Below are 26,225 nucleotides of genomic sequence, written 5' to 3' on the forward strand. Positions count from 1 at the left end.
CAGGCGCGTGCCACCACGCCTGGCTAATTTTTTGTATTTTTGCTAGAGACGGGGTTTCGCCGTGTTAGCCAGGATGGTCACAATTTCCTGACCTCGTGATCCGCCCGCCTGAGCCTCCCAAAGTGCTGGGATTACAGGCGTGAACCACCGCGCCCGGCCTACAAAATATTTTTAAAACGCGTCGATCAGTATAAAGCGCTGTGCCTGGCACATCCTGTGCTCAATCTGCTATTGTGACAAAATCGTGCTCAGGCCCCTGCCACCTGCAAACAAAGTCTCTCTCTCTTTGACATTTACCCACCACCGTCTCAACCTGCGCAGTCTCTCCTTTTCTCTCCCCTTCTGAATTTTAACAAATATCCCTTTTTCTGTAAAGTGGCTGAAAAAAAAAAGGAAAACAGATCACAATGGCTTAGACAAATAAGGGTTTATTTCCCCTATCACTGTGAACCTGGAGACCAGCCATGGCTGGCATTGTTTCCCCAGCCCAGTGATGGCAGGGCTGACCTCCTCTGTAATGCGCTTGGCGTTTCCCCGTTGTTTACAGCGTGGCTGATGCTGCTCCTGGCGTTGCATCTGCCTCCGCATTTAAGACAGAAAGGAAAAGGAATGGTTACTTTCAGGGTTAATTGAAAGCATTTGTCACTTTTGTCAATAATTTCCCAGGCACCCCGCCCCCTCACCCCCCACCCCCACCCCTGCCACACACACATAATGAGATCTAATGAGACTCCTTAGATGTCATTGGCCAAAACTGTGTCACATGGTCACTCCCAGCTGCAACAAAGGCTGAGAAGGTAAGTAGTTTCTCTTTTCCAGCCTCCACAGTGGAAAGCAGCAGGGAAGAGGGGAATTGGGAATGGTACACAAGGGTCAGTCAGCTATTATAATAGTGTCTACCACACCTTCCCCCTCCGTCTTCTTCCAGCCCCTCCACTCCCCAGGACCTGCCTTCCAGCCACCCCTGACCTCCTCCTTCATCCAGGGGCCACCTGTTTCCATTTCTTTTGGGATATCAGAAGCTCAGAACTCTGGGGCTGCACTTCTACAGGGTAGCAATCAGATGATGCTGAGTAGAACTGCATCTTTCTTTTCTTTTCTTTTTTTTTTTTTTTGAGACAGAGTCTCACTCCATCACTCCAGTCTGCACACTAGGCTACAGTAGCCTCGACCCCCCGGGCCCAAGTGATCCTCCTACGTCAGCCTCTCAAATGGCTGGGACTATAGGTACATGGCACCATGCTCAGCTAATTTTTTTTGTTTATTTTTTCGTAGAAACAGCGTCTCTTGCCAGGCACGGTGGCTCAGACCTGTAATTCCAGCACTTTGGGAGGCCAAGGCAGGTGGATCACAAGGTCAGGAGTTTGAGACCAGCCTGGCCAATATGAAACCCTGTCTCTACTAAAAATACAAAAATTAGCCAGGTCTGGTTGTGGGCACCTGTAGTCCCAGCTACTTGGGAGACTGAGACAGGAGAATCGTTTGAACCCGGGAGGTGGAGGTTGCAGCGAGCCGAGATCATGCCACTGCACTCCAGCCTGGGTGACAGAGTGAAACTCTGTCTCAAAAAAAAAAAAAGAAAAAAGAAAAGAAAAAGAAACAGCGTCTCTTACTCTGTTGCCCAGGCTGGTCTCAAACTCCTGGTCTCAAGCGATCCACACACCTTGGCCCCCCAAAGTGCTGAGATTACAGGTTTGAGCAGCGCACTTGGCTTTCCATGCTCAGATTCTGAAACACAGATCTCATCGTATCACTCCTCTGGCTCAAAATCACCCTTAATAATTGGCTCTACTAGAGCCCCATTTCCCTATACTCCCTGCCTTTGAATATCTCACTGTTGCAACACTGAAACACTTAAAGAATCTCCTCTGCTTTCTCTCTGGTTGCTTCTAGGATCTCCTCTTTGACTTTGGTGTTCTATATTTTCACTACAATATGTCCAGACATGAATTTCTTCCTACCTATCTTGCTTGGGATTCATTGGATCTCTAGAATCTATGCATTTGGTGGTGCTTATTAGATATGGGAAAAAATGTGAGACTTTATGTTTTCAAATATTGCATTTGTCTCGTTTTCCCTTCTCTGTCTGGAACTGCTACCTATGTTAGATCTTCCTGTTGTATTCTCCCTGGCTCCTAACCACTTTTTTTCTTTGTTTTCTCCTCCTCCTCTTCCTCCTCCTCTTCTTCTTTGTCTTCTTCTTCTTCTCCTCTCCCTCCTCCTCATCCTTCTCCTTCTCCTCCTCCTTCTTCTTCTCCTTCTCCTTGCTACTGCTGCCACCTCCTCCTCCTCCTCCTCCTCCTCCTCCTCCTCCTCCTCCTCCTCCTCCTTCAGCTTTCTCAGGTTGAATTCTTCTTTCCCCCCCCCGCCCCCATTTTCCATTTATTTTTCTTTCTGGGTTGAATTCTGGATAATTTCTTCAAATCCATCTTCCAGATCATGAATTCTCTATTCAGCTTTGTCTAAACTGTCGTTTAAACTCTCCATTGAGTTTTTAATATGTTACTAGATGTTAAATTTCTAGAAGCTCCATTTATTTCTCCTGCACATTTGCTTAGTTCTTCTCATTCCTCACCCTTTGCTCATGTTGCTCCATCTTCTCCCGCCTCTTCTCCTGGCAAATTCCTATACAACCCATTTCTTTCCATCCCCAGGGAGCTTTCCCTGACCTCCAGGATGGACTGGGGCTTTCTTGGGCCCTTCAGTCCCTGGGACTCCTTTGTCACAGCACTGATCACCTTCAGCCATGATTGGCTGGGTCTGGATCTGCCTCCCCCCATCAGACCTGTGCTTCTAATAAGCAGGGGCCTTATCTGCATCCTCTCTCAGGGATAAGTACAGGTGGTTTTCAATAAACCTGTATAAAATAAAAGCAATTTCCTTAGCCCCCCCATCACTCCTTAGTCTTACTTGTTGTTTCATTTACTTATTTTTCTTTTCTGTAAAGTATATTACTTACTGCCAGCTACATGCAATCAATTGTAAAATACTTTCAATAACTAAAAATTGAATAATGGTAAAAAAAAAAACACATCAGCTTTCAGTATAATTTGCTTAAATTGTTCTAGAAAACACTGCTAATTTTTGTTTCTGCAGAGTAAAGTACAGATTGATAATTTTTTTTTTTTTTTTTTTTTTTTTGGAGACAGGGTCTCACTCTTGCCCAGGCTGGAGTGCAGTGGTGCCATCACAGCTCACTGCAGCCTTGATCTCCTGGGATCAAGTGATCCTCCTGCCTCAGCCTTCTGGGTAGCAGGGACTATAGGTGTGTGCCACCATGCCTGGCTAATTAAAAATACTTTTTTTTGTTTGTTTTTTTGTAGAAACAGGGTCTCACTGTGTTGTCCATGCTGTTCTCAAACTCCTAGGCCCAAGTGATCCTCTGGCTTCGGCCTCCCAAAATGGTGAGATTACAGGTGTGAGCCACCGCACCCAGCCCAGATTGATAAATTTATAAACATCGTGGAAAGAATGATAGAAAGGAACTGGAGCCACTTGAATGACATTTGGATTCCACTTGTCATAAACCACTCCTCTTTTTTCTACCTCTTGGAAAACATCTTTCTTTGGAACAGAAAAATGTTAGTGTCAGCTGGCAGCCCTGATCCTCCATATGGGATGGAGTAATGGTCACCTCCAGGTCACCATTGGCTTCTTAGATTCTGCTTTATTTTTGCCATAGCAGTGCTAGATCAGGTATTCCAGATAACCAGTCAGCAAAATAGATTTTCTCCACAATGCTTTAATCGCTGCCTGCCTAAAGATCTCTAAACTGTAAGAAACAGACCAACAAAATGGGAGGATTTGAAATTTGGAATCCACTAACCCCAGGGATTAACTGCAGTTGGTTATCCATCTCAAATCTGGTGCTGAGTTCACAGCCAAACCACCCCACCAGCACAGCTTTAATCATACGGGCATGCTTTTCATGGAAAAAGTACCTGCCAGACCTCCTGCTCCTGCGTTCAAATTATTGTGGGAACACCAGTGGGCAAAGTCAACTCTCTGTCATGTAAGTGAGTTCAGCATTTCCAACTGTACATGCTAGATCAAGCCAGCAAAACATCTCTTCACTTGTCCAGCTTTCGTGGTAGCAGGTATATTAAAGAGCTGCCCAGTATAAAAATGCAGCCCACTGAACAGGATTGCTGTAATTGAGCCTCCTCCCTTCTCAATTGCTTCAGGGATATCCTTTATTTTATTTTATTTATTTATTTTTTTTTCTCAGATGGAGTCCTGCTGTGTCACCCAGGCTGGAGTGCAGTGACGCTATCTTGACTCACTGCAACCTCCACCTCCTGGGTTCAAGTGATTCTCCTGTCTCAGCCTCCTGGGTAGCTGGGATTACAGGCATGCATCACCACACCCAGCTAATTTTTTTTTTTTTTTTTTTTTGAGACGAAGTCTCTCTCTTGTCCCCCAGGCTGGAGTGCAATGGCGTGATCTCAGCTCACTGCAACCTCCACCTCCCAGGTTCAAGCGATTCTCTTGCCTCAGCCTCCAGGGTAGCTGGGATTACAGGCGCCTGCCACCACGCCCAGCTAATTTTTGTACTTTTAGTAGAGACGGGGTTTCACCACGTTGGCCAGGCTGGTCTCAAACTCCTGACCTCTGGTGATCCACCGGCCTCGGCCTCTCAAAGTGCTGGGATTACAGGCATGAGCCACTGCGCCCGGCCAATATCCTTTATTCTTAAGGTTTCTTCCCCCGTCTTGGCTTTATAATCCCCTTTCCTCAATGTTAACTCCATGGAGTCGTAGCTGTGACTCAATAGTATAATGATTAAAAGAGAAAGCTTTGGCTTCTATAAGAATTTTATACCATTTGGTATAGGCTTAAACAATAACTGGACTAAGGCTGGGCGCGGTGGCTCACACCTGTAATCCAAGGAGTTCGAGACCAGCCTGTGCAACATGGCAAGACCCCATCTCTACAAAAAAATACAAAAGTTAGTCTGGCGTGGTGGTGTGTGCCTGTAGTCCCAGCTACCTGGGAGGTTAAGATGGGAGGATCACCTGAGCCTGGGAAGTTGAGGCTGCAGTGAGCTGTGATTGTGCCACTGCACTCCAGCCTGGACAACAGAGTGAGACCCTGGGTAACAGTAGAAGATGTAGATTAACGGTCAGCGCATTCACTAGGGCTATTTCTTTCTCGTAGGCTCCTATAGTCCTTCTGTAGGCCTACAATACTCTCATCTCTGTATCCCAAGGATGCTGCCTTCTTCGTGACCATAGGCTCCCATTTTGCCCCACTCAACTAGCTCTTCTTCAAGATCTGTTTTAACCATTTTTGGTTGAAGGCCAAGAGAATTTTCCAGGAAATAGATAGCATTTTCATCCTTATTCACTAAAGATAAATCAACTGGAGGCAGATCCTGCATTTTGGGGACATAAAAATACTCCCCAGCTGGGCACGGTGGCTCACGCCTGTAATCTGAGCACTTTAGGAGGCCGAGGTGGAAGGACCACTTGAGGCCAGGAGTTTGAGAGCAGCCTGGGCAACAAAGCAAGACCCCCTCTCTGGAAAAAAATTAAAAAAATTAGCCGGCATAGTGGTGCAAGCCTGTGATCCCAGCTACTGAGGAGGCTGAGGTGGGAGAATCCCTTGAGCCCAAGAGTTCCAGGCTGCAGTGAATCAAGACCGCACAACTGCAGTCAGCCTGGGTGACGGAGTGAGGCCCTGTCTCAAAAAAATTAAAAACAAACAAACAAAAAAACCTCCCTGAAGTGCCTTAGCTTATGTTCCTGAACTAGGTGGAAAGTGTCCCTGTCATCTGCTTGGCGGCATTTGAGTCCAACCATCATGCTCTGCACTGTGACAGCTGACAAATTGTTCTCAGCTAGAATTCTTATGTGATCCTCAGCTCCCAGAACCCCTCAAGAAACTTCTCAAGCATTCTTTACAAATGTATAGGCAAGACCACCTCAAACGACAGTGCCTCCACTCAGGGCTCCTTCCCCTAATCAGACTCAGGTAAACAAACACTTTCTTGCATGTACTTGCTTTTAACTTCATTAATTCACTTCCCCATCTGTAAATTCATTTCCTCATTCATTCACTTATTCATTATTCACTTTTCTTTTTTTTTTTTTTTTTTGAGACAGAGTCTCGCCCTGTCGCCCAGGCTGGAGTGCAGTGGTGCAATCTCGGCTCACTGCAAGCTCCACCTCCTGGGTTCACGCCATTCTCCTGCCTCAGCCTCCCGAGCAGCTGGGACTACAGACACCCGTCACCACACCTGGCTAATTTTTTTGTATTTTTAATAGAGACGGGGTTTCACTGTGTTAGCCAGGATGGTCTCGATCTCCTGACCTCATGATCCGCCCACCTTGGCTTCCCGACGTGCTGGGATTACAGGCGTGAGCCACCGTGCCCAGCCAAGTCCTTTCTTTTCTTTTCTTTTCTTTTCTTTTAGAGATGGAGTCATGCTCTGTCGCCCAGGCTGGAATGCAGTGGCGCAATCTCGGCTCATTGCAACCTCCACCTCCTGGGTTCGAGCCATTCTCCTGCCTCAGCCTCCCGAGTAGCTGGGACTGCAGGCGGATGCCACCATGCCTGGCTAATTTCTTTTGTATTTTAGTAGAGACGGGAGTTTCACCATGTTGCCCAAACTGGTCTCAAACTCCTCAGCTCAGGCAATCCGCCCGCCTTGGTGGATTACAGGCTTCAGCCACCGCGCCCAGCCTCAATACATCTTTTCTTTTCTTTCTTTCTTTTTTTTCTGAGACAGAGTCTCGCTCTGTCGCCAGGCTGGAGTGCAGTGGCACAATCTCAGCTCACTGCAAGCTCCGCCTCCCGGGTTCAAGTGATTCTCCTGCCTCAGCCTCCCAAGTAGCTGGGACTACAGGCGCCCGCCACCACGCCCAGCTAATTTTTTTGCATTTTTTTAGTAGAGACAGGGTTTCACCATGTTGGCCAGGATGGTCTCAATCTCTTGACTTCATGATCCACCCACCTCGGCCTCCCAAAGTGCTGGGATTACAGGCGTGAGCCACCACGCCCGGCCTCTATAAGTCTTTTCTAAGCACAACAGAGGTTGATGCCAGCAGATACGGGGTGAACTAATGAGTGACAGAGGCAATCTGCTGTAAGAAATTCTAACAGCCAGGAAGGCTTCAAGTTGGGGTGATACTGGAGCAGGGTCTGGAAGGAGGAAAGTTGGGGAAAATGCTGGGATCCCACAGCAATGTGAAGAGGGCCCCAGTGGGAGGTCGCCAGCCCATGGGACGCAGCCCGTAGGACCTTAATGCTCCCCAGCATATGAGTAGTGCATGTTCTTCCTCTCTTTGCCATGCCTGTCAGGAAGCTCAGAGCTCGGCTTGGTGCAAAGGTAGCAACTGTTGTTTGCCAGAGGTTTTGTAGTTATCTCTGTTTTGTCGCCCAAAATCTTTGACCTTTACATTGTCTATGTCTCTTATGGAAAACTTGAAATTGATGGAGTAAAATTAATAATAATAATAAAGACCTGATTCTCAGTAAGTGATGGATTCAGGACATAAATGCAGCTCAGAGTCCAAGAGTTGTAGAGTGATACCAGGCTTGTATTAGCTATCACTGCAATAATGCCACATAACAAACCACCCCAAAACTCAGTGGTTTAGAACAATCATTTAATTCCCCCTGATGCATCTGCAGGTTAGCTGAAGGTCAGTTGGTCTTGGCTGGGTGGCTCTGCCTCAGGCTAGGCTGGGATACAGGCTCTAGGCTGGGCCCTGGCTGTTCCATGTGTCTCTTGGCGGGGCGAGGCTGAAGGGCCGGCAGCCATTCAGGGCGACAGTCTTCTCACAGCAGAAGCCAAGAAGACAGCTCCACTGTGGAAGTGCACCTCAAGCCTTTGGTCTTGTTATAGCCACTGCTATCCCATTGACCAAAGCAAGTTACATGGCTGAGCCCAGAGTCAAGAGACAGGGAGTGCACTCTGCCCACCTAGAGGCCGTGGCCAGGGTGAGGGGCCAATGATCAATGCCACATGCCATTTGCATCATCCAGTCTGGTCTCCACCCCTATGTCTCAGATGGGTACCCCAGGTGGATCAGTGTGGGACCAGGCAGGGTGCCCTGACTTCCCATTCCCTTTTCACAGCCCCGAGCAGGATCTCATATCACCTGGCTGATCCTCCTGGGGTGGGACCAATTCTGGAAACTGCAGTTGCAGGTGGAAGAACCTGGACTTCGGAATCACAAAGACCTGAGTTCTCTGCTCCCCAAGGCCAGCAGTGAGTCCTTGAGCAAGTCCCACCTACAAAGGAGGAAACTGAGGCTCAGAGGGGTTTAGCGACACATAGTAAGTGCTCCATCAAAAGTGGCCATTCAGGCTGGGCATGGCGGGTCATGCCTATAATTCCGGCACTTTGGGAGGCCGAGGTGGGTGGATCACTTGAGCTTAGGAGTTCAAGACCATGGTAACATGGTGAAATCCCCCCTCTACAAAATAAAAAACTAGGCAGCCATGGTAGTGTGGACGTGTAGTCCCAGCTACTCAGGAGGCTGAAGTGGGAGGATCACTTGAGCCCAGGAGATCAAGGCTGCAATGAGCTATGATAGCACCACTGCCCCCAAGCCTGGGCGACAGAGTGAGACCCTGTCTCAAAAAACAAACAGCCAGGAGCCGTGGCTCAGGCCTGTAATCCTAGCACTTTGGAAGGCTGAAGTGGGTGGATCACTCAAGGTCAGGAGTTTGAAACCAGCCTGGCCAACATGGTGAAACCCTGTCTCTACTAAAAAAAATACAAAAAAATTAGCTGGGCGTGGCTTCCATGGGTTCCCTATCCCATGGAGAACCCACGGGACCAAGCAGGCAAGTGCTTTCGTGTATTGCTTCACTGAATCCTCACAACCACCTTGCCTTATAAAAGAGGTGTTGCTATTATCCCCGTTCCACAGAAGGGGAAACTGAGGCACAAAGCAGAAAGGTCACGTGCCTGGAATCACACACCAGAAAGTGGCACAGCTGGGATTTTAACCCATGCCTGCCATGCTAGGACCAGCATCCTAGCAGCCAGGCACCATCCCCCAGCCCAGGCTGACTGCCCGTGCCCAGCTGGACTCCAGGGCTTGGCAGTCCCCAGGATGAAAAGAGGCCCCTCCCTGGGCCCTTCAAGTCACTCTGCCTGGGGGTGACACATGCAGCCACATAGGTCTCCATGAGTTGCGGTAAGGTCTTGGGTCTCTTTATCCCTGGCATGCGGCGGGGGCACTAAAGTGACCTCAGGGATGTGGAAGTACAGGAGCCAGATTGCCAGCTGTGTGGCTCTGGCAAGTCACCTCCCCTCCCTGAGTCTGTTTCCTCAACTATAAAAAGGGATCAGTAAATGTCTCTTACTCATGGGATTGTGGGGGATTAAATTATTTGATAAATAAATGAATCATTTAGGAAAGTTCCTGGAATATAGAAACACAAGAAGAGGCAGAGGAGGAGGGGGGGACAATATTACTATTGATAATATTATCCTGGGAAGCTTTTGCTGCCAGAAGCAGGAGGGACAATTTGCTGGGAAGGAAGACCCTAGGAACCAGTCCTTCCTGTGGACCTGGGACCCAGCACATTGCAGGTAGTTGGAAGGGACCTCAGACCATCTCTGGAAACTCCATTCTATAGACGATGAGACTGAGGCCTGGGAGAGGCAGCCCCTGGGTCCAGGCTGCTCAGCAGAGCAGGCAGGCTGCCTGGCCCCACCTGGCCCCCTGCCCTCCTTCCATCCAGTCAGTCCCCATCCACCAGTCCCAATCCACCCAGTATCCATCTACCCAGTTCCCATCCACCCAGTCCCCATCCACCCATCCCCATCCACCCAGTCCCCATCCACAAATCCCCATCCACCCAGTCCCCATCTACCAATCCCCATCCACCCAGTCCCCACCCACCCAGTCCCCATCTACCCAGTCCCCATCCACCCAGTCCCCATCCACCAATCCCCATCCACCCAGTCCCCATCCACCCAGTCCCCATCCACCAATCCCCACCCACCAATCCCCACCCACCCAGTCCCCATCCACCCAGTACCCATCCACTCAGTCCCCATCCACCCAGTATCCAGCTACCTAGTCCCCATCCACCCAGTCCCCATCCACCCATTTCCCATGCACCCTCACCCAACCCTGGTCTCCAGTCTCTCAGATTGAGGTCACCTCAGCTTCTCTGCACTGCAGTGGCCAGTGCAGGCAGTCCCCCCAGCCCCCCAGCCCCCCAGCTTCACCTCTGACCTTCCAGGACTCCAAGGTTCCAACTCCAGCAGGTTAACAGTGCCAGTAATTCTGCTATCATTGCGCCTCCATGGGGTGCGGGGAGCAGGCTGTGTGGGCCCTTGGAAGCTCCCTAGGAAAGGATGAACCCCACAGTCCAGGGTCCTCTGCACAACGCTCAGAGCAGGATGGAGGAACATTGGGGGAAGAAGGTGGGCAGGCCCCAGTGTAGGAGACACCAACATCCCCCACCCATATCCTGTTCTGAGGCCAGGAAGAGGCCTGACCTACCCCTCCTCCTCCAGTGAGACTTTCCTGGCTGACCAGGAGGCAGCTCTGTACAAGGGCTCCAGCCCAGGGCTGTGAGCAAGGGAGACCATGGGCCAGCCCCACCCCTTCTGGGTCTCTTGTTCCCTTCATAACTGGAGGACAGATGGCAGCAGCACTCAGGAAAGGCTCAATGCTGATGCACCCGGGAAGTGCTGTGCTGCACGGGCCCAGTGGCTGGACAGGACTGTGGGAGCCCACCCAGCCCCTTCCTCCGTGTCTTAGTGTGTTTGGTGTTGCTCTAACAGAATACCTGAGACTAGGGCATTTACTTCTTTGTTTGTTTTTTAGACAGGGTCTTGTTCTGTCACCCAGGCTGGAGTGCAGTGGCCCCTTCAGTTCACTGCAGCCTCCACTTCTTGTGCTCAAGTGATCCTCCCACCTTAGCCTCCAGAGTAGCTGGGACTACAAGTGTATGCCACCACACCTGGGTAATTTTTAAAATTTTTGTAGAGATCGCATCTCACTATGTTGCCCAGGCTGGTCTCGAACTCCTGGCCTCAAGCAATCCTCTCACCTTGGCCTCCCAAAATGCTGGGGTACCATGCCTGGGCATAATTAAATTTCGGCAGGAGCACCTCCTTTACGCCTCAATCTGTGCCTGAAGACTCACCAAGGCCAGCGCTGCACGACTCCAGGGGGCCATGCATGTGTCCTGGCCGACCATCCTCCCCTGACCAAGATACATTCTGAAAAGATCCGGGGGCCGGCTCTGGGCCTTCACACATGCTGTTCTCTCCACCTGGAACACACTTCGCTTTCTCAAACGCCACCTCCCATTTATTTTTCAGCATACAGTTAAAAAATAAACTCCTGGGAAACCTGCCTTTATCCAGCTGGTAAAGTTCTCCCGTAGGTTCCCACAGCACCCCCTGCCTCAGTCTCCTCCCCATCCTGTCGCCCCACTGCCCCACCACCCCACAACCCGCCGCTCTCTCTTTCTCCCCAGGCTCAGCCCTACTGGTGCCTCCTTGCGCCCGGACACGTGTAGACAGCGCCCTCTGCTGGCGACTCTCAGCTAGCCGCTCAGCCTCGCCCGCCTGGGTCGCAGCTCTGCCCCAGGCTCAGGTCGGGGGCCCTGGAGGTCCAAATGAGGCCAGAATCCCGGGAAGAGTCACCCGGAGAGGAGCCTCGGTCTCGGAGCCACAGACCCTGCTCAAATCCCTCTCCTGCCTTCTAATTTTCATGTGGCCTCGAGCAAATCATCTTCCTTCCTTGAGATTCAGTTTCCCCTTCCGCAAAATGTATCCTCCACAACTCTTCCCTGAGTACTTACCGTGTGCTAGATACTGAGTTGGGCACCGGCGATACCGCAGGGACAACGATGAGCAAAGTCACTGCCTCAGGAAGCTGACATAGAGGGGACAGGCAATAAACAATAAACACAACGCGGAATGTCAGTTGTCTAGCACAGGGTGAGTGCTTAAAGAAGTGAAGCCGGACCGGGCGCGGTGGCTCACGCCTGTAATCCCAGCACTTTGGGAGGTCGAGGCGGGCGGATCACCTGAGGTCAGGAGTTTGAGACCAGCCTGACCAACACTGAGAAACCCCGTCTCTACCAAAAATAAAAAATGAGTCAGGTATGGTGGGGCATGTCTGCAATCCCAGCTACTCGGGAGGCTGAGGCAGGAGAATCACTTGCACCTGGGAGGCAGAGGTTGCAGTGAGCTGAGATCATGCCATTGCACTCCAGCCTGGGCAACAAGAGCAAAACTCAGTCTAAAAAAAAAAAAAAAAAAAAAAAGCCGGGCGTGGTGGCTCACGTCTGTCATCCCAGCACTTTGGGAGGCTGAGGCGGGCGGATCACCTGAGGTCAGGAGTTGGAGACCAGCCAGGCCAACACGGTGAAACCCTGTCTCTACTAAAAATACAGAAATTAGCCGGGCATGGTGGTGGGCGCCTGTAGTCCCAGCTACTTGGAAGGCTGAGGCAGGAGAATCGCTTGAACCTGAGAGGCAGAGGTTGCAGGGAGTCGAGATCGGGCCACTGCACTCCAGCCTGGGCGACAGAGCAAGACTTCATCTCAAAAAAAAAAAAAAAAGAAAAAAAAAGAAAGGGAAGTGGAGCTGGAGGGGCCAGTGTGTATCGGAGGATGCGAGGGGAGGCCTCATGGGGAGGTGGGAACATCGATGCCCCCGCAGCACCCTGTCATAGCCATGCAAATGACACGAACGCCCAGCATCCTCCCTCATGTGCTCTCCTTGGGCCACCTCCCAGCTCTCCATCCTACTTACTGTGTTTATCGTCTGCCTGCCCAGGAGAAAGTCGGCCTGTTAGTGCGGGGATTTTTGTCTGTCTACTTCCATGGGTAGCCCCAGCACTGAGAACAGTGCCTTGCACACAGTAGGTGCCCATTGGGTGCTGGTTTATCGATTTTTGTGCTAACCACGGGGCTGGACGGTGCCTCTCACTCAGCCGCCCACTCCTCATGGTGCCTCTCACTCAGCCGTCTGCTCCTCTATCAACTCTTCCAGAGCCAGCACTTGTGATCAAATAGGGGACAGCTGGGAGGCCATAGGAACCTAGAGGAGCCTGACGGACTCTGGGGTGAGTGCTGAGAGGCTTCCTGGAGGAGGCAGTGCATGCTGATGTGAGACTTGAAAAGTGGGAATGACAAGGAGGAAGGGTGTTCAAGGCAGAAGTAACAGCAATGAAAGCTGTGAGGCATGGAGATTCTTCAAGTGATTCAAGGTAGCTGGAGAAGAGAGGGCAGGTGGCAGGGATGACCAGGTCAGAGAAAGACTTGAGGACCAGGCCAAGGGGTTTGGATTTCATTCTGGGGGTTGGAGAGGCACTGTGGCCTAATATGTGAACACATGGGCCCTGAGTGGTGCCCACCTGCTACTCAGGAGGCTGAGGTGAGAGGATCACTTGGGCCCAGGAGTTCGAGGTTGAAGTGAGCCATGATTGTACCACTGCACTCCAGCCTGGGTAACAGAGTGACACCCTGTCTTAAAAATAAAATGAATAGGCCAGGTGCGGTGGCTCACGCCTATAATCCCAGCACTTTGGGAGGCCAAGGCGGGCGGATCACAAGGTCAGGAGATCGAGACCATCCTGGCTAACACAGTGAAATCCCATCTCTACTAAAAATACAAAAAAATTAGCTGGGCATGGTGGCGGGCGCCTGTAGTCCCAGCTACTCGGGAGGCTGAGGCAGGAGAATGGCGTGAACCTGGGAGGCGGAGCTTGCGGTGAGCCGAGATTGTGCCACTGCACTCCAGCCTGGGCGACTAAGCAAGACTCCATCTCTAATAAATAAATAAATAAGTACATCAATTGACGTTTCAAAATTCATTCTATTTTTCTTTTTAATAACACTTTATCTATTTATAGAACAATTTTACATTTTATTAAGCCCCACTTTCTAGGTGTGAATTCTGCTGCTGTTGCTTGCTGGCAATGAGATGTTAAGTTGCTTAGGCTCTCTATGCCTTGGTTTCCCTGTGTGGAAAATGGACTTAAAGATATTTCAGACGGTTGTTGGTAAGAAGTGAGTTAGTACATCTGGAACATGTATCATATCCAGTAGGGGCTTAATTAATGTTAGCTGTGATTATTACATTCCTGTTTATTTTCCTCTACAGTAAGAGGAAATGCGAGTGAATAATTGGAATAACGGCCATCATTAAACTTAGCGTTTACCCAGCTCTTCCTGTCTTGGTTTGAGTTCTAAAATAGGCCGGGCGCGGTGGCTCACGCCTGTAATCCCAGTACTTTGGGAGGCCGAAGCGGATGGATCATGAGGTCAGGAGATCCACACCGTCCTGGCCAACATAGTGAAACCCTATTTCTACTAAAAAATACAAAAAATTAGCCAGGCGTGGTGGCACCCGCCTGTAGTCCCAACTACTCGGGAGGCTGAGGCAGGAGAATTGCTTGAACCCAGGAGGTGGAGGTTGCAGCGAGTCAAGATTGCACCACTACACTCCAGCCTGGGCGACAGGACGAGACTCCGTCTCAAAAAAAAGACCCTGAGACAAGAATTTCGGTACTGGGAGTTTCTTTGGGAGGTAACCCTAGGAGGCACCAGCAGGCATGCGGAGAAGTGAGATCAAGGGGTGAAAGCCAAGAAGGAGCAGCAGGTCACTGCTGCAGGCAGCAGAGGCTCAGTGCTCTTGGGCGAGCACAGCTCGGAAGTGTCCCAACAAGGGCTGGAGAGGGTGGCACTTGTCCTCATTGTTCTTTTGCCCTTCGCCCGGGCTGAGCATTCTCTTGAAGCCAGAGAAAGTCCGCAGGGTTGTTGAATATATCAAATAAAAATACAGGACTCCCAGTTAAATTAGAAAACAATGAATGATTTTTTGTTTGTTTGTTTGGTATGAGAATGTCCCATGTTATTTGGGGCATACTTATACTAAATAATTTTTCAGGCCAGGCACAGTGGCTCACACCTGTAATCCTAGCACTTTGGGAGGCTGAGATGGGCAGATCACAAGGTCAGGGGTTTGAGACCAGCCTGGCCAATATGGTGAAACCCCGTCTCTACTAAAAATATAAAAATTAGCCAGGAGTGGTGGCGCTTGCCTGTAGTCCCAGCTACTTGGGAGGCTCAGGCAGGAGACTTGCTTGAACCCGGGAGGCGGAGGTAGCAGTGAGCCAAGATCGTGCCACTGCACTCCAGCCAGGGTGACAGAGCCAGACTCCGTCTCAAAAAAATAAAAATAAAAATAATAGTGATAATAATTTTTCACTATTTTTTCAAAAATCAATTTTAACGGGGAATCCCGTTTTTGTTTCTTTGTTTGTTTTGAGACAGAGTCTCGCTGTGTTGCCCAGGCTGGAGTGCAGTGGCGCGATCTCAGTTCACTGAAAGCTCTACCTCCCGGGTTCACACCATTTTTCTGCTTCAGCCTCCCGAGTAGCTGGGACTACCGGCGCCCGCCACCTCGCCCGGCTAATTTTTTGTATTTTTAGTAGAGATGGGGTTTCACCGTGTTAGCCAGGATAGTCTCGATCTCCTGACCTCGTGATCCGCCCACCTCGGCCTCCCAAAGTGCTGGGATTACAGGCGTGAGCCACTGCGCCCGGTCATCCTGTGTTTTCGTGGTGTGATGCCATAGGCATGGATAGGAAGTACGTGGCTGGCAGTTGCTGCTGGCTGCCAGCTAGAAGCTTAGCTGGAGCTGTTAGCCCAGGGCCTCAGTTCTCCGCATGGGTCCTTCTGTGTTGCTTCTTGGGCTTCCTCACAACGTGGTGGCTCATTTCCAGAAGGAGCATCCCAAATGATAACAATCAGAAGCTGCTAGTCCTCTTGAGGTCTTAACTTGGAAGTCCCAGAACATCGCTTCTGGTGCATTCTAGTGGGGGTGCATTCTAGGGGTGAAAACAGCCACAAGGCCAGGCCAGATGCAAGGGGAGGGGAAATAGGCTTCACCTTTGGATGTGGGGGTGGCGGAGTGCACAGGGCAGGGAGAAGTTCTTGGTGGCCGCCTCAGTAGATAATCAACTACAGTGGGAAGGCAATTTCCTTCTTCATTCACTTTCAATCTGCTGATTATGCCCAGGTAAAATCTCTGCACAGTGTTAGGGCTTTACGTATTTTGCACACAGTTTTTCCAATTATGGGGTGTGACTGCTTAGTGAGCTATAAAGTTAGTATACTGAATCCAAATTAGTTTTTTTAAAACTTCTTTTTAAGGCCGGGTGCGGTGGCTCACGCCTGTAATCCCAGCACTTTGGGAGGCCGAGGCGGGCGGATCACGAGGTCAGGAGATCAAGACCATCCTGGCTAACACGGTGAAACCCCGTCGCTACTAAAAACACAAAAAATTAGTGGGGCGTGGTCGTGGGCGCCTGTAGTCCCAGCTATTCGGGAGGCTGAGGCAGGAGAATGGCGTGAACCCGGGAGGCGGAGCTTGCAGTGACCCAAGATCGCGCCACTGCACTCCAGCCTGAGCGACAGAGCGAAACTCCGTCTCAAAAAAAAAAAAAAAGAACAAAAAACACAACTTCTTTTTAATTTGCAAATTAAATCTGAACATGCACAAAAGTGGAAGGTATGAGCCCTCACTACCGCCACTCAGCCTCGACCCCCACCTGTTTTTATACTTCTTGCCTCTACCCACCTTTGAGTGCTTTAAAAAATAAAATGAAATAGATGGAATAACATACAATAGAAAATATCAGAAAAGGAAGAATGTTACTTTGTGAAAAATTGTGTCTACTGAGTTGGAATATGAAACATGTTTGCAAAACTGTCCTCACACTTTGCTAAAACTCGTTTTTGAACAGAGCACTCATCCTACACAGCCTCTGTGGGGAAGCATCCAACACCATTTAATAACATTGTTTTGTTTTTATCCTATTCACTTTCATTGTTATTGCCTATGAAAGTGACACAAATTTTCCATTTAAGAGTAGCAATAGATAAAGTCCCCCTTTGAGTACATGTATTGACCAGGTGTGGTGGCTCATGCCTGTAATCCCAGGAATTTTGGGAGGCTGAGGCAGGAGGATGGCTTGAGCCCAAAAGTTTAAGACCAGCCTCCGCAACACAGCAAGACCTCGTCTCTGCAAAAAATACATCAATTAGCTGGGAGTGGTGGCACAAGCCTGTAGTCCCAGCTACTTGGGAGGCTGAGGTGGGAGGATTGCTTGAGCCCAGGAGGGGGAGGTTGCAATGAGCCGAGATTGCGGCACTGCACTCCAGCCTGGGGACAGAGCAAGCCCCTATCTCAACAAACAAACAAACAAACAAACAAACGCGCCCCCCCCCATCTATTTATAGAACAATTTTAAGTTTTATTAGGTAGTTATAGTTGAGAGAGGGTGTGGTGAAAACACGAGAGTGGCCTCAGCCCAGTCCCACCAGAGTCTGCGGAGCGGCTGTCTGTCCCTGCTCCTGGCCGGTCTGCGGCAATCCCGTCATTTCTGCCTCGGTCTCTGCGTCTATGAGTACCGGTGCGTGAGTGGGTCAGTCTCTCTCCTGCGTTCTGTGTCTGTGTGGCCCGGACGCTGAGGGGTGTGGAGTGGCCCTGCCACAGGCCGTCCTTAGCACAGTCCCCGGGGGACCCCTCATTCACTTCCGGGACTGGAGGGCGACCTGTAGTTCCAGAAGCCGCCGCAAGAGGGCAGAGGCGGCCATAGGATGGGGCGCTGCCCGTTGGGGCTGCCTTGAGATGCGGCTAAGAAACCCGGCAGCCCTGGGAGGAACCACACTCCCAGCGCCCCACATGTGGGTTCGAACCTGGGCTCCTCCATTCCTAGGTTAAGGCTCTTAATCCTGCCACCAGTAAAATGGGTTACTGTAAGCATTAAATAATGTGAATATAAGGTACCTAGTTTGTGAACCTGTTTTTCCCGTTTGCCTGGGGAACTGTGGACCTCCCACAGGGGCTGGGACCTTTTAATAAGTCATACAATTTAAGGAATTTTTATTTCCCTAGTGCCCGGTACTGAAAGCAGTGAGCAAGGGAATGACATGATTAGAAAATGAAATAGAAGGAAAAGGAGGAGGGGGAGTGGAAGAGGAGGGGGAAGAGGAAAAAGAATATGATAAAATGCACTTAAAAAAAAAATCCAGGCCGGGCGCGGTGGCTCACGCCTGTAATCCTAGCACTTTGGGAGGCCGAGGCGGGCGGATCACGAGGTCAGGAGATCGAGACCATCCTGGCTAACACAGTGAAACCCCGTCTCTACTAAAAAATACAAAAAATTAGCCGGGTGTGGTGGCGGGCGCCTGTAGTCCCAGCTACGCGGGAGGCTGAGGCAGGAGAATGGCGTGAACCCGGGAGGCGGAGCTTGCAGTGAGCCGAGATCGCGCCACTGCACTCCAGCCTGGGCGACAGAGCGAGACTCCGTCTCAAAAAAAAAAAAAAAAAAAAAAAAAAAAAAAAAAAAAAATCCAGGGGCCAGACATGGTGGCTCACACCTGTAATTCCAGCACTTCGGGATGCTGAAGTGGAAGGGATTACTTGAAGCCAGGAGATCAAGACCAGCCTGGGCAACACAATGAAATCCTGTCTCTACAATAAATAAATAAGTAAATAAATAAATAAGTCAGGTATGGTGGCGAGCACCTCTGGTCTCAGCTACTTGGGAGGCTGAGGTGGGAGGTTGACTTGAGCCCAGGAGTTTGAGGCTGCAGTGAGCAGTGATCATGCCACTGCACTCCAGCCTGGATGACAGAGCAAGACTCTTATCTCTGAAAAGATAAACAAACAAACAAACAAAAAATCTATTATCCTACCCCTCATCAATAACCACATTGGGTTTTTGGGTTTTCATACATGAATTTGTGGTCTTTTTCTCACAACAAACTCATACATCCAAATATAAATGTATGAATATTTGCTCACAAACTCAAAGGTGCAAGAAATGTCACACTACTTCATTAAATTAAAAAAAATTTTAAGTACTTGTTTTATAAACATGCTCAACAGAAAAAATCCAAGCCACTTAGAAAGTATACAGGAAAAAAGCAATAAATCTCCCCCATCTGTGGGGTTTTATATTTCATGAATATCATCATAGAATTCTCTCCACACAGCCTCAATCTATCTATATAAGATGAATGAATGGATGGACAGGCAAGTTTTTTGTTTTTTTGAGACAGGGTCTGGCTTTGTTATCCAGGCTGAGGGGGCAGTGGTATGATCTTGGCTCACTGCAACCTCCACCTCCTGGGCTCAAGCCATTTTCCCACCTCAGCCTCCCAAGTAGCTGGGACTACAGATGCGTGCCACCATGCCTGGCTAATTGTTTTGTATTTTTTGTAGAGACGGGGTTTCACCCTGTTGCCCAAGCTGGTCTTGAACTACTGAGCACAAGAGATCCTCCTAACTTGGCCTCCCAAAGTGCTGGGATTATAGGCGTGAACCACCACGTCCAGCTGACAGGTAAGATTTTTTAAGACCGGGATCATAACCCATGCTATTCTGTTTGTGTGTGAACAGCCAGTGACTTGTCATTATGTACGTATGCCTATGTGTTTTAAGTGTTTTAAAAAATTAATTAGTAGAGGGCAGGCACAGTGGCTCATGCCTGTAATCCCAGCACTTTGGGAGGCCGAGGTGGACAGATCACCTGAAATCAGGAGTTCAAGACTAACCTGGCCAACACGGTGAAACCCCATCTCTACTAAAAATACAAAAATTAGCCAGGCATGGTGATGCATGTCTGTAATCCCAGCTACTTGGGAGGCTGAGGCAGGAGAATCTCTTGATTCAGTGAGACAAGATCGCACCACTGCACTCCAGCTGGGACACAGAGCAAGACTCCGTCTTAAAAAAAAAAAAAAAAAAAAGAATTAATTAGTAGACTTTTCTGGGAGGAGCGGTTATAGGTTTACAGAAGAATTGAGCACAAAGAACAGAATCCCCGTACATCCTCTCTCTCAGACCCCTACACTCATTTCCCCGTTAGTAACATTTTGCATTATAGCGTGATACTTCTGTTACAACTGATGTACCAATATGCATATGGAATTATTAAATAAGGTCCATAGCTCACATTACAGCTCATTCCTGGTTTGGACAAATGTGTAATGCTGTATCCACCATTGTCATGTCATACAGAGTAGTTTTGTGGCCCTGAAAGTCCCCTGTGCTCTGCCTGTCCATCCCTCCCTCCCCCAACCACTGAGCCTTTTACTGTCTCCATAGTTTTGCTTTTCCAGAAGGTCATGTGTATGGAATCATACAGTATATGGCCTTTTCACATTGGCTTCTTTTTCTTAGTAATATGCGTTTAAGGTTCTTGAATGTTTTTTCATGGCTTGATAGCTCATTTGTTTTTAGCACTGAATAATATCTAATTCTCTGGATGTACCACAGTTTATTTATCCATTCACCTATGTAGGACTTTTTTTTTTTTTTTTGAGATGGAGTCTCACTCTGTCTCCCAGGCTGCAGTGCAGTAGGGTGACCTCAGCTCACTGCAACCTCTGCCTCCCAGGTTCAAGCGATTCTCCTACCTCAGCCTCCTGAGTAGCTGTGATTACAGGCGTGTGCCACCACACCCAGCTAATTTTTGTTGTTGTTGTTGTTTTCTTTTTTTTTTGAGATGGAGTTTCGCTCTGTCGCCCAGGCTTGAGTGCAGTGGCGCGATCTCGGCTCACTGCAAGCTCTGCCTCCCGGGTTCACACCATTCTCCTGCCTCAGCCTCCTGAGTAGCTGGGACTACAGGCACCCGCCACCACGCACGGCTAATTTTTTGTATTTTTTTTTTTTTTTTAGTAGAGATGGCGTTTCACCATGTTAGCCAGGATGATCTCGATCTCCTGACCTCGTGATCTGCCCGCCTCAGCCTCCCAAAGTGCTGGGATTACAGGCGGGAGCCACTGCGCCCAGCGTAATTTTTGTATTTTTAGTAGAGATGGGGTTTTGCCATGTTGGCCAGGCTGGTCTTGAGCTCCTGATCTCAGGAGATCCACCTGCCTTGGCCTCTCAAAGTGAAGACATATTTTTTATTTTATTTTATTTTATTTTTTTAGAGACAGGGGTCTCCCTCTGTTGCCCAGGCAGCTCCTAAACCCCTGATCTCAAGTGACTGTCTGCCTCAGCTGCCCAAGTAGCAGGGATTACAGTCACAAGCCACCGCCCCCGGCTCTATTTAGGAACATCTTAGTTCCAAGTTTTGGCAACTATGGGTAAAGCTGCTATAAACATATGTGTGCAGGCTTGTGTGGACATACGTTTTCAAATCATTTGGGTAGACACCAAGAGCTGCATTCCAGCCTGGGCAACAAGAGCGAAACTCCGTCTCAAAAAAAAAAAAAAAAAAAAAAAAACAGAAATGTAGGCCGGGCATGGCGGCTTGCACCTATAATCCCAGAACTTTGGGAGGCCAAGGCAGGCAGATCACTTGAGGTCAGGAGTTCAAGACCAGCCTGTCCAACATGGCGAAACCCCGTCTCTACTAAAAATACAAATATTAGCCAGGCGTGGTGGCACATGCCTGTAATCCCAGCTACTCAGGAGGCCGAGGCACGTGACTCACTTGAACTCAGGAGGCAGAGGTTGCAGTGAGCCCAGATCGTGCCACTGCACTCCAGCCTGGGTGATGAAGTGAAACTCTGTCAAAACAGAAATTATTCTCTCGCAGTTATGAAGTCTCAAAGGCGGATCCTTCCTTGACTCCTCCAGCGTCTGGAGGCTACTGGCCATCCTGGTGTTACTCAGACACCAGGGGTTCCATCTAGGGCCTGCTGCTCACCTCACAGAAAGCCAATCACTGAGACAACGATTATTGCCAAGGAAGAAGGCTTTAATCAGGTGCTGCAGCTGAGGGGATGGGAGGGATTCATCCCAGGAATGCAGGGGGTGGTTCAACATAAGAAAATCCGTTAACGTAATGTACCGCATTAGTAGAACAAAGGGAAAAAAACAGTCATTCCAGCTGACACAGAAAAAGCATCTAAGAAATTCTAACATTTCATCATTAAAACATAGAGAAAACTATGAAACGAGGGGATTTGCCTCAACATTATAAGAGGTATTTGTGAAAAACCCACAGTTACCATCATACTTAAGGGCGAAAGACTAAAAGCTTTCCCCCTAAGTTCAGGACCAAGACACAGAGGTTCACTTTTACCACTGCTAGTCTGCTAGTCAATGTGGCTTTTTTTTGTCTTGAGACGGAGTCTTGCTCTGTCACCCAGGCGGGAGTGCAGTGGCGCGATCTTGGCTCACTGCAGCCTCTGCCTCCCGGGTTCAAGCAATTCTCCTGCCTCAGCCTCCCCAGTAGCTGGGATTACAGGCGCGCGTGCCACCACGCCCGGCCAATCTTTGTATTTTTAGTAGAGACGAGGTTTCACCATGTTGACCAGGATGGTCTTGATCTCCTGACCTGGTGATCCACCCGCCTCGGCCTCCCAAAGTGCTAGGATGACAGGCGTGAGCCACCGTGCCCGGTCCAGTTGTGTTTTTACGCACTAGCAAGGAACAATTCAAAAATGTAATTAAGAAAACCGCTGGGCGTGGTGGCTCACGCCTGTAGTCCCACCACTTTGAGAGGCCGAGGCGGGTGGATCCCTTGAGCCCAGGAGTTCAAGACCACCCTGGGCAATGTGGTGAAACCCCCTCCCTACAAAAAAATACAAAAAATTAGCGGAGCGTGATGGCATGTGCCTATAATCCCAGCTACTCAGGAGGCTGACGGGGGAGGATCACCTGAGCCCTGGGGGTCAAGGCTGCAGTGAGCTGTCACATCATGCATCATTGCACTCCAGCCTGAAAAAGGAGTGAAATTCTGCAACATGTCACAACATGAACGAACCTTGAAAACGTCATTCTAAGTGAAATAAGCCAGATACAAAAGGACAATATTGCATGTTTCCACTTACAGAGATACCTACAAGAATCAAATTCATAGAGACGGAAAGTAGAATAGTGGTTAAAAGGGTCTGGGCAGAGGGAGGAAAGGGAAGTTTGTTTTATGGGTAGGGTTTCAGTTTGGGATGTCGAAAAAGTTCTGGAGATAAATAATGGTGATGGTTACATGCCAATGGCTACGCGAATGTACTTAATGCCACCGAATTGTATATGTGAAAAATGGTTAAAATGGTAAATTTTGTATCTATTTTATACCATCCCCCCTAAAAAAAAAATTGTTTTTAAGAGTCAAGATCTCACTCTGTCTCCCAGGCTGGGGTGCAGTGGGGTAATTGATCAAAGCTCACTGCAGCTTTGAACTCAGCCAGCTTCCCTGACTCAAACGATCATCCCGCTTCAGCCTCCCGAGTAGCTGGGACTACAGACGGTGCCATCACGCCCAGCTCATTGTTGATTCCCCCCCTCCCTTGGTAGAGACGGGATTCCGCTATATTGCCTGGGCTGGTGTCGAACTCATAGAACAAAGGATCCTCCCTCCTGGGCCTGGGCGTGGGCTCGCAAAACGCTGGGATTCCCGGATTACAGGCGGGCGCACCACACCAGGAGCAAACACTTCCGGTTTTAAAAATTCAGTTTGTGATTGGCTGTCATTCAGCATTATGCTAATTAAGCATGCCTGCTTTTAAACGTCTTAAAACAATTTTTAAACTTACCTTTCCACCTAAAACGTTAAAATTTGTCAGGTGATAATATTCGAAAAGCTGTTATTGCCAAACTATTTTCCTATTTGTTTCCTAATGGCATCGGAACTAGCGAAAGTATCTCGCCATCAGTGAAAAGTTTGCGGCAGATGTAGAGCTAGCAGAGGCTGCGAGGAGGTTGCTAAGACTATACTTTCAGGGATCATTTCTATAGTTTGTGACTAGAGAAGTTTCTCTGAACGTGTAGAGCACCGAAAACCACGAGGAAGAGACGTAGCGTTTTCTCCTGAGCGTGAAGCCGGCTTCATGGTGTTGCTTCGCGGCAACTGCCGTCAGCCATTGATGATCGTTCTTTCCCCCGCATGCGGGAGTAAGAGGGAGAAAACGCGGTCTGAGTGGTTTTTCTTTTTCGATGGTTCAATGATAGAGAACAACTTCTAAGCTCTCGGGTGTCAGCGGGCTGGTCTTCGCTCGTGGTGGGCATGTCGCGAGAGAAGGTTTTTTCCGCTTTGTATTTCACCGGTGATGGCTCTTGTGTTTCGCGGGGGTGGTTTGTTCATTTTAGTTTCGGCGTAGGGGGGATGCTGTGTGGCACCTCCTGCTGTCTCTTTTTGCATTTTCTCCCATTCTCGCTACCTCTCTTGTCGCCGTTTCGCGCCCGCCACTCCCGCCCTCAGACGGGGTCTCCGGGTCTCTTGTTCTGTCTGGCGCCCAGGCTGGAGTGCAGTGGCGCGATCTCAGCTCCTAATAACATCTGCCTCCCGGGCTCAAGCGAATCTGCTTAAGCCCTCCCGAGTAGCCGGGGGTTAAAAGGCGCACACGCCACTCCAGGCTGTTTTTTTTTTTTTTTTTTTTGCAGAAACGGGGTGTCACCATGTTTATATAAAGCCAGGCTGGTCTCGAACTCCTGATTCTCAGGTGATCCGCCCGCCTCGGCCTCCCGAAGTTCTGGGATTACAGGCGTGAGCCACTGCACCCGGCCCTTCTATTTTTTTAAGTAGAGACGGGGTCTCACTCTGTTGCCCAGACGGGTCTCAAACTGCTGATCTCAAGTGACTGACTGTCTGGCTCAGCTGCCCAAGTATCTCAAATGACTGCCTCAGCTGCCCAAGTAGCAGGGATTACAGACAAGCCACAGCCGCCGGCTCTATTTAGGAACATCTTAGTTCCAAGTTTTGGCAATTATGGATAAAGCTGCTATAAACAGGTGTGCATGTTCTTTTGTGGACATTTTCAACTCATTTGGGTAGACACCAAGAGGCACGAGTTCTGATCATACCGAAAGAGTGTTTTCGTTTCAGAAGAAGCTGCTTGTCTTTTCTTGGGCTCCATAACAAAATACACAGACTTCTTTGTGGCTTAAATAACACAGATTTATTTTTTACAGTTCTCAGTCGAGCGCGGTGGCTCACTCCTGTAATCCCAGCACTTTGGGAGGCCAAGGTGGACAGATCACCTGAGTTCAGGTGACCAGCCTGGCCAACATGGTGAAACCCCGTCTCTACTTAAAAAAATAGAAGGGCCGGGTGCAGTGGCTCACGCCTGTAATCCCAGAACTTCGGGAGGCCGAGGCGGGCGGATCACCTGAGAATCAGGAGTTCGAGACCAGCCTGGCTTTATATAAACATGGTGACACCCCGTTTCTGCAAAAAAAAAAAAAAAAAAACAGCCTGGAGTGGCGTGTGCGCCTTTTAACCCCCGGCTACTCGGGAGGGCTTAAGCAGATTCGCTTGAGCCCGGGAGGCAGATGTTATTAGGAGCTGAGATCGCGCCACTGCACTCCAGCCTGGGCGCCAGACAGAACAAGAGACCCGGAGACCCCGTCTGAGGGCGGGAGTGGCGGGCGCGAAACGGCGACAAGAGAGGTAGCGAGAATGGGAGAAAATGCAAAAAGAGACAGCAGGAGGTGCCACACAGCATCCCCCCTACGCCGAAACTAAAATGAACAAACCACCCCCGCGAAACACAAGAGCCATCACCGGTGAAATACAAAGCGGAAAAAACCTTCTCTCGCGACATGCCCACCACGAGCGAAGACCAGCCCGCTGACACCCGAGAGCTTAGAAGTTGTTCTCTATCATTGAACCATCGAAAAAGAAAAACCACTCAGACCGCGTTTTCTCCCTCTTACTCCCGCATGCGGGGGAAAGAACGATCATCAATGGCTGACGGCAGTTGCCGCGAAGCAACACCATGAAGCCGGCTTCACGCTCAGGAGAAAACGCTACGTCTCTTCCTCGTGGTTTTCGGTGCTCTACACGTTCAGAGAAACTTCTCTAGTCACAAACTATAGAAATGATCCCTGAAAGTATAGTCTTAGCAACCTCCTCGCAGCCTCTGCTAGCTCTACATCTGCCGCAAACTTTTCACTGATGGCGAGATACTTTCGCTAGTTCCGATGCCATTAGGAAACAAATAGGAAAATAGTTTGGCAATAACAGCTTTTCGAATATTATCACCTGACAAATTTTAACGTTTTAGGTGGAAAGGTAAGTTTAAAAATTGTTTTAAGACGTTTAAAAGCAGGCATGCTTAATTAGCATAATGCTGAATGACAGCCAATCACAAACTGAATTTTTAAAACCGGAAGTGTTTGCTCCTGGTGTGGTGCGCCCGCCTGTAATCCGGGAATCCCAGCGTTTTGCGAGCCCACGCCCAGGCCCAGGAGGGAGGATCCTTTGTTCTATGAGTTCGACACCAGCCCAGGCAATATAGCGGAATCCCGTCTCTACCAAGGGAGG

The 26,225-nt window shown here is 49.4% G+C and overlaps 1 long non-coding RNA gene, 2 other non-coding genes and 1 pseudogene across 4 annotated transcripts; 1 reads left to right on the top strand and 3 right to left on the bottom strand.

Annotated features, from left to right (window-relative positions):
* Positions 1-408: 408 nt before the first annotated feature.
* LOC129533358 (uncharacterized) lies at positions 409-12,050 on the bottom strand. Of its 2 annotated transcripts, XR_008679523.2 has the most exons (5): positions 11,785-12,050; positions 11,122-11,250; positions 10,203-10,314; positions 8,106-8,238; positions 409-576 (listed from the first exon to the last, which is right to left on the bottom strand). It is a non-coding gene; the product is annotated as an uncharacterized lncRNA (long non-coding RNA). The 2 variants fall into 2 exon arrangements; XR_010133853.1 differs by having other exon boundaries at positions 10,203-11,250.
* On the bottom strand, positions 2,826-6,037 carry LOC109026766 (kynureninase-like; annotated as a pseudogene).
* Positions 12,051-23,667: 11,617 nt separating the features above from the next.
* Positions 23,668-23,884, top strand: LOC129534007 (small nucleolar RNA U3). Its single transcript, XR_008680419.2, has one exon. It is a non-coding gene; the product is annotated as a small nucleolar RNA U3 (small nucleolar RNA).
* Positions 23,885-25,585: 1,701 nt separating this feature from the next.
* LOC129534006 (small nucleolar RNA U3) lies at positions 25,586-25,802 on the bottom strand. The gene has a single exon (XR_008680418.2). It is a non-coding gene; the product is annotated as a small nucleolar RNA U3 (small nucleolar RNA).
* Positions 25,803-26,225: the final 423 nt, after the last annotated feature.

This window comes from Gorilla gorilla, chromosome 4, assembly GCF_029281585.2.
Source record: "Gorilla gorilla gorilla isolate KB3781 chromosome 4, NHGRI_mGorGor1-v2.1_pri, whole genome shotgun sequence".
NCBI classification, from domain to species: Eukaryota; Metazoa; Chordata; class Mammalia; order Primates; family Hominidae; genus Gorilla; species Gorilla gorilla.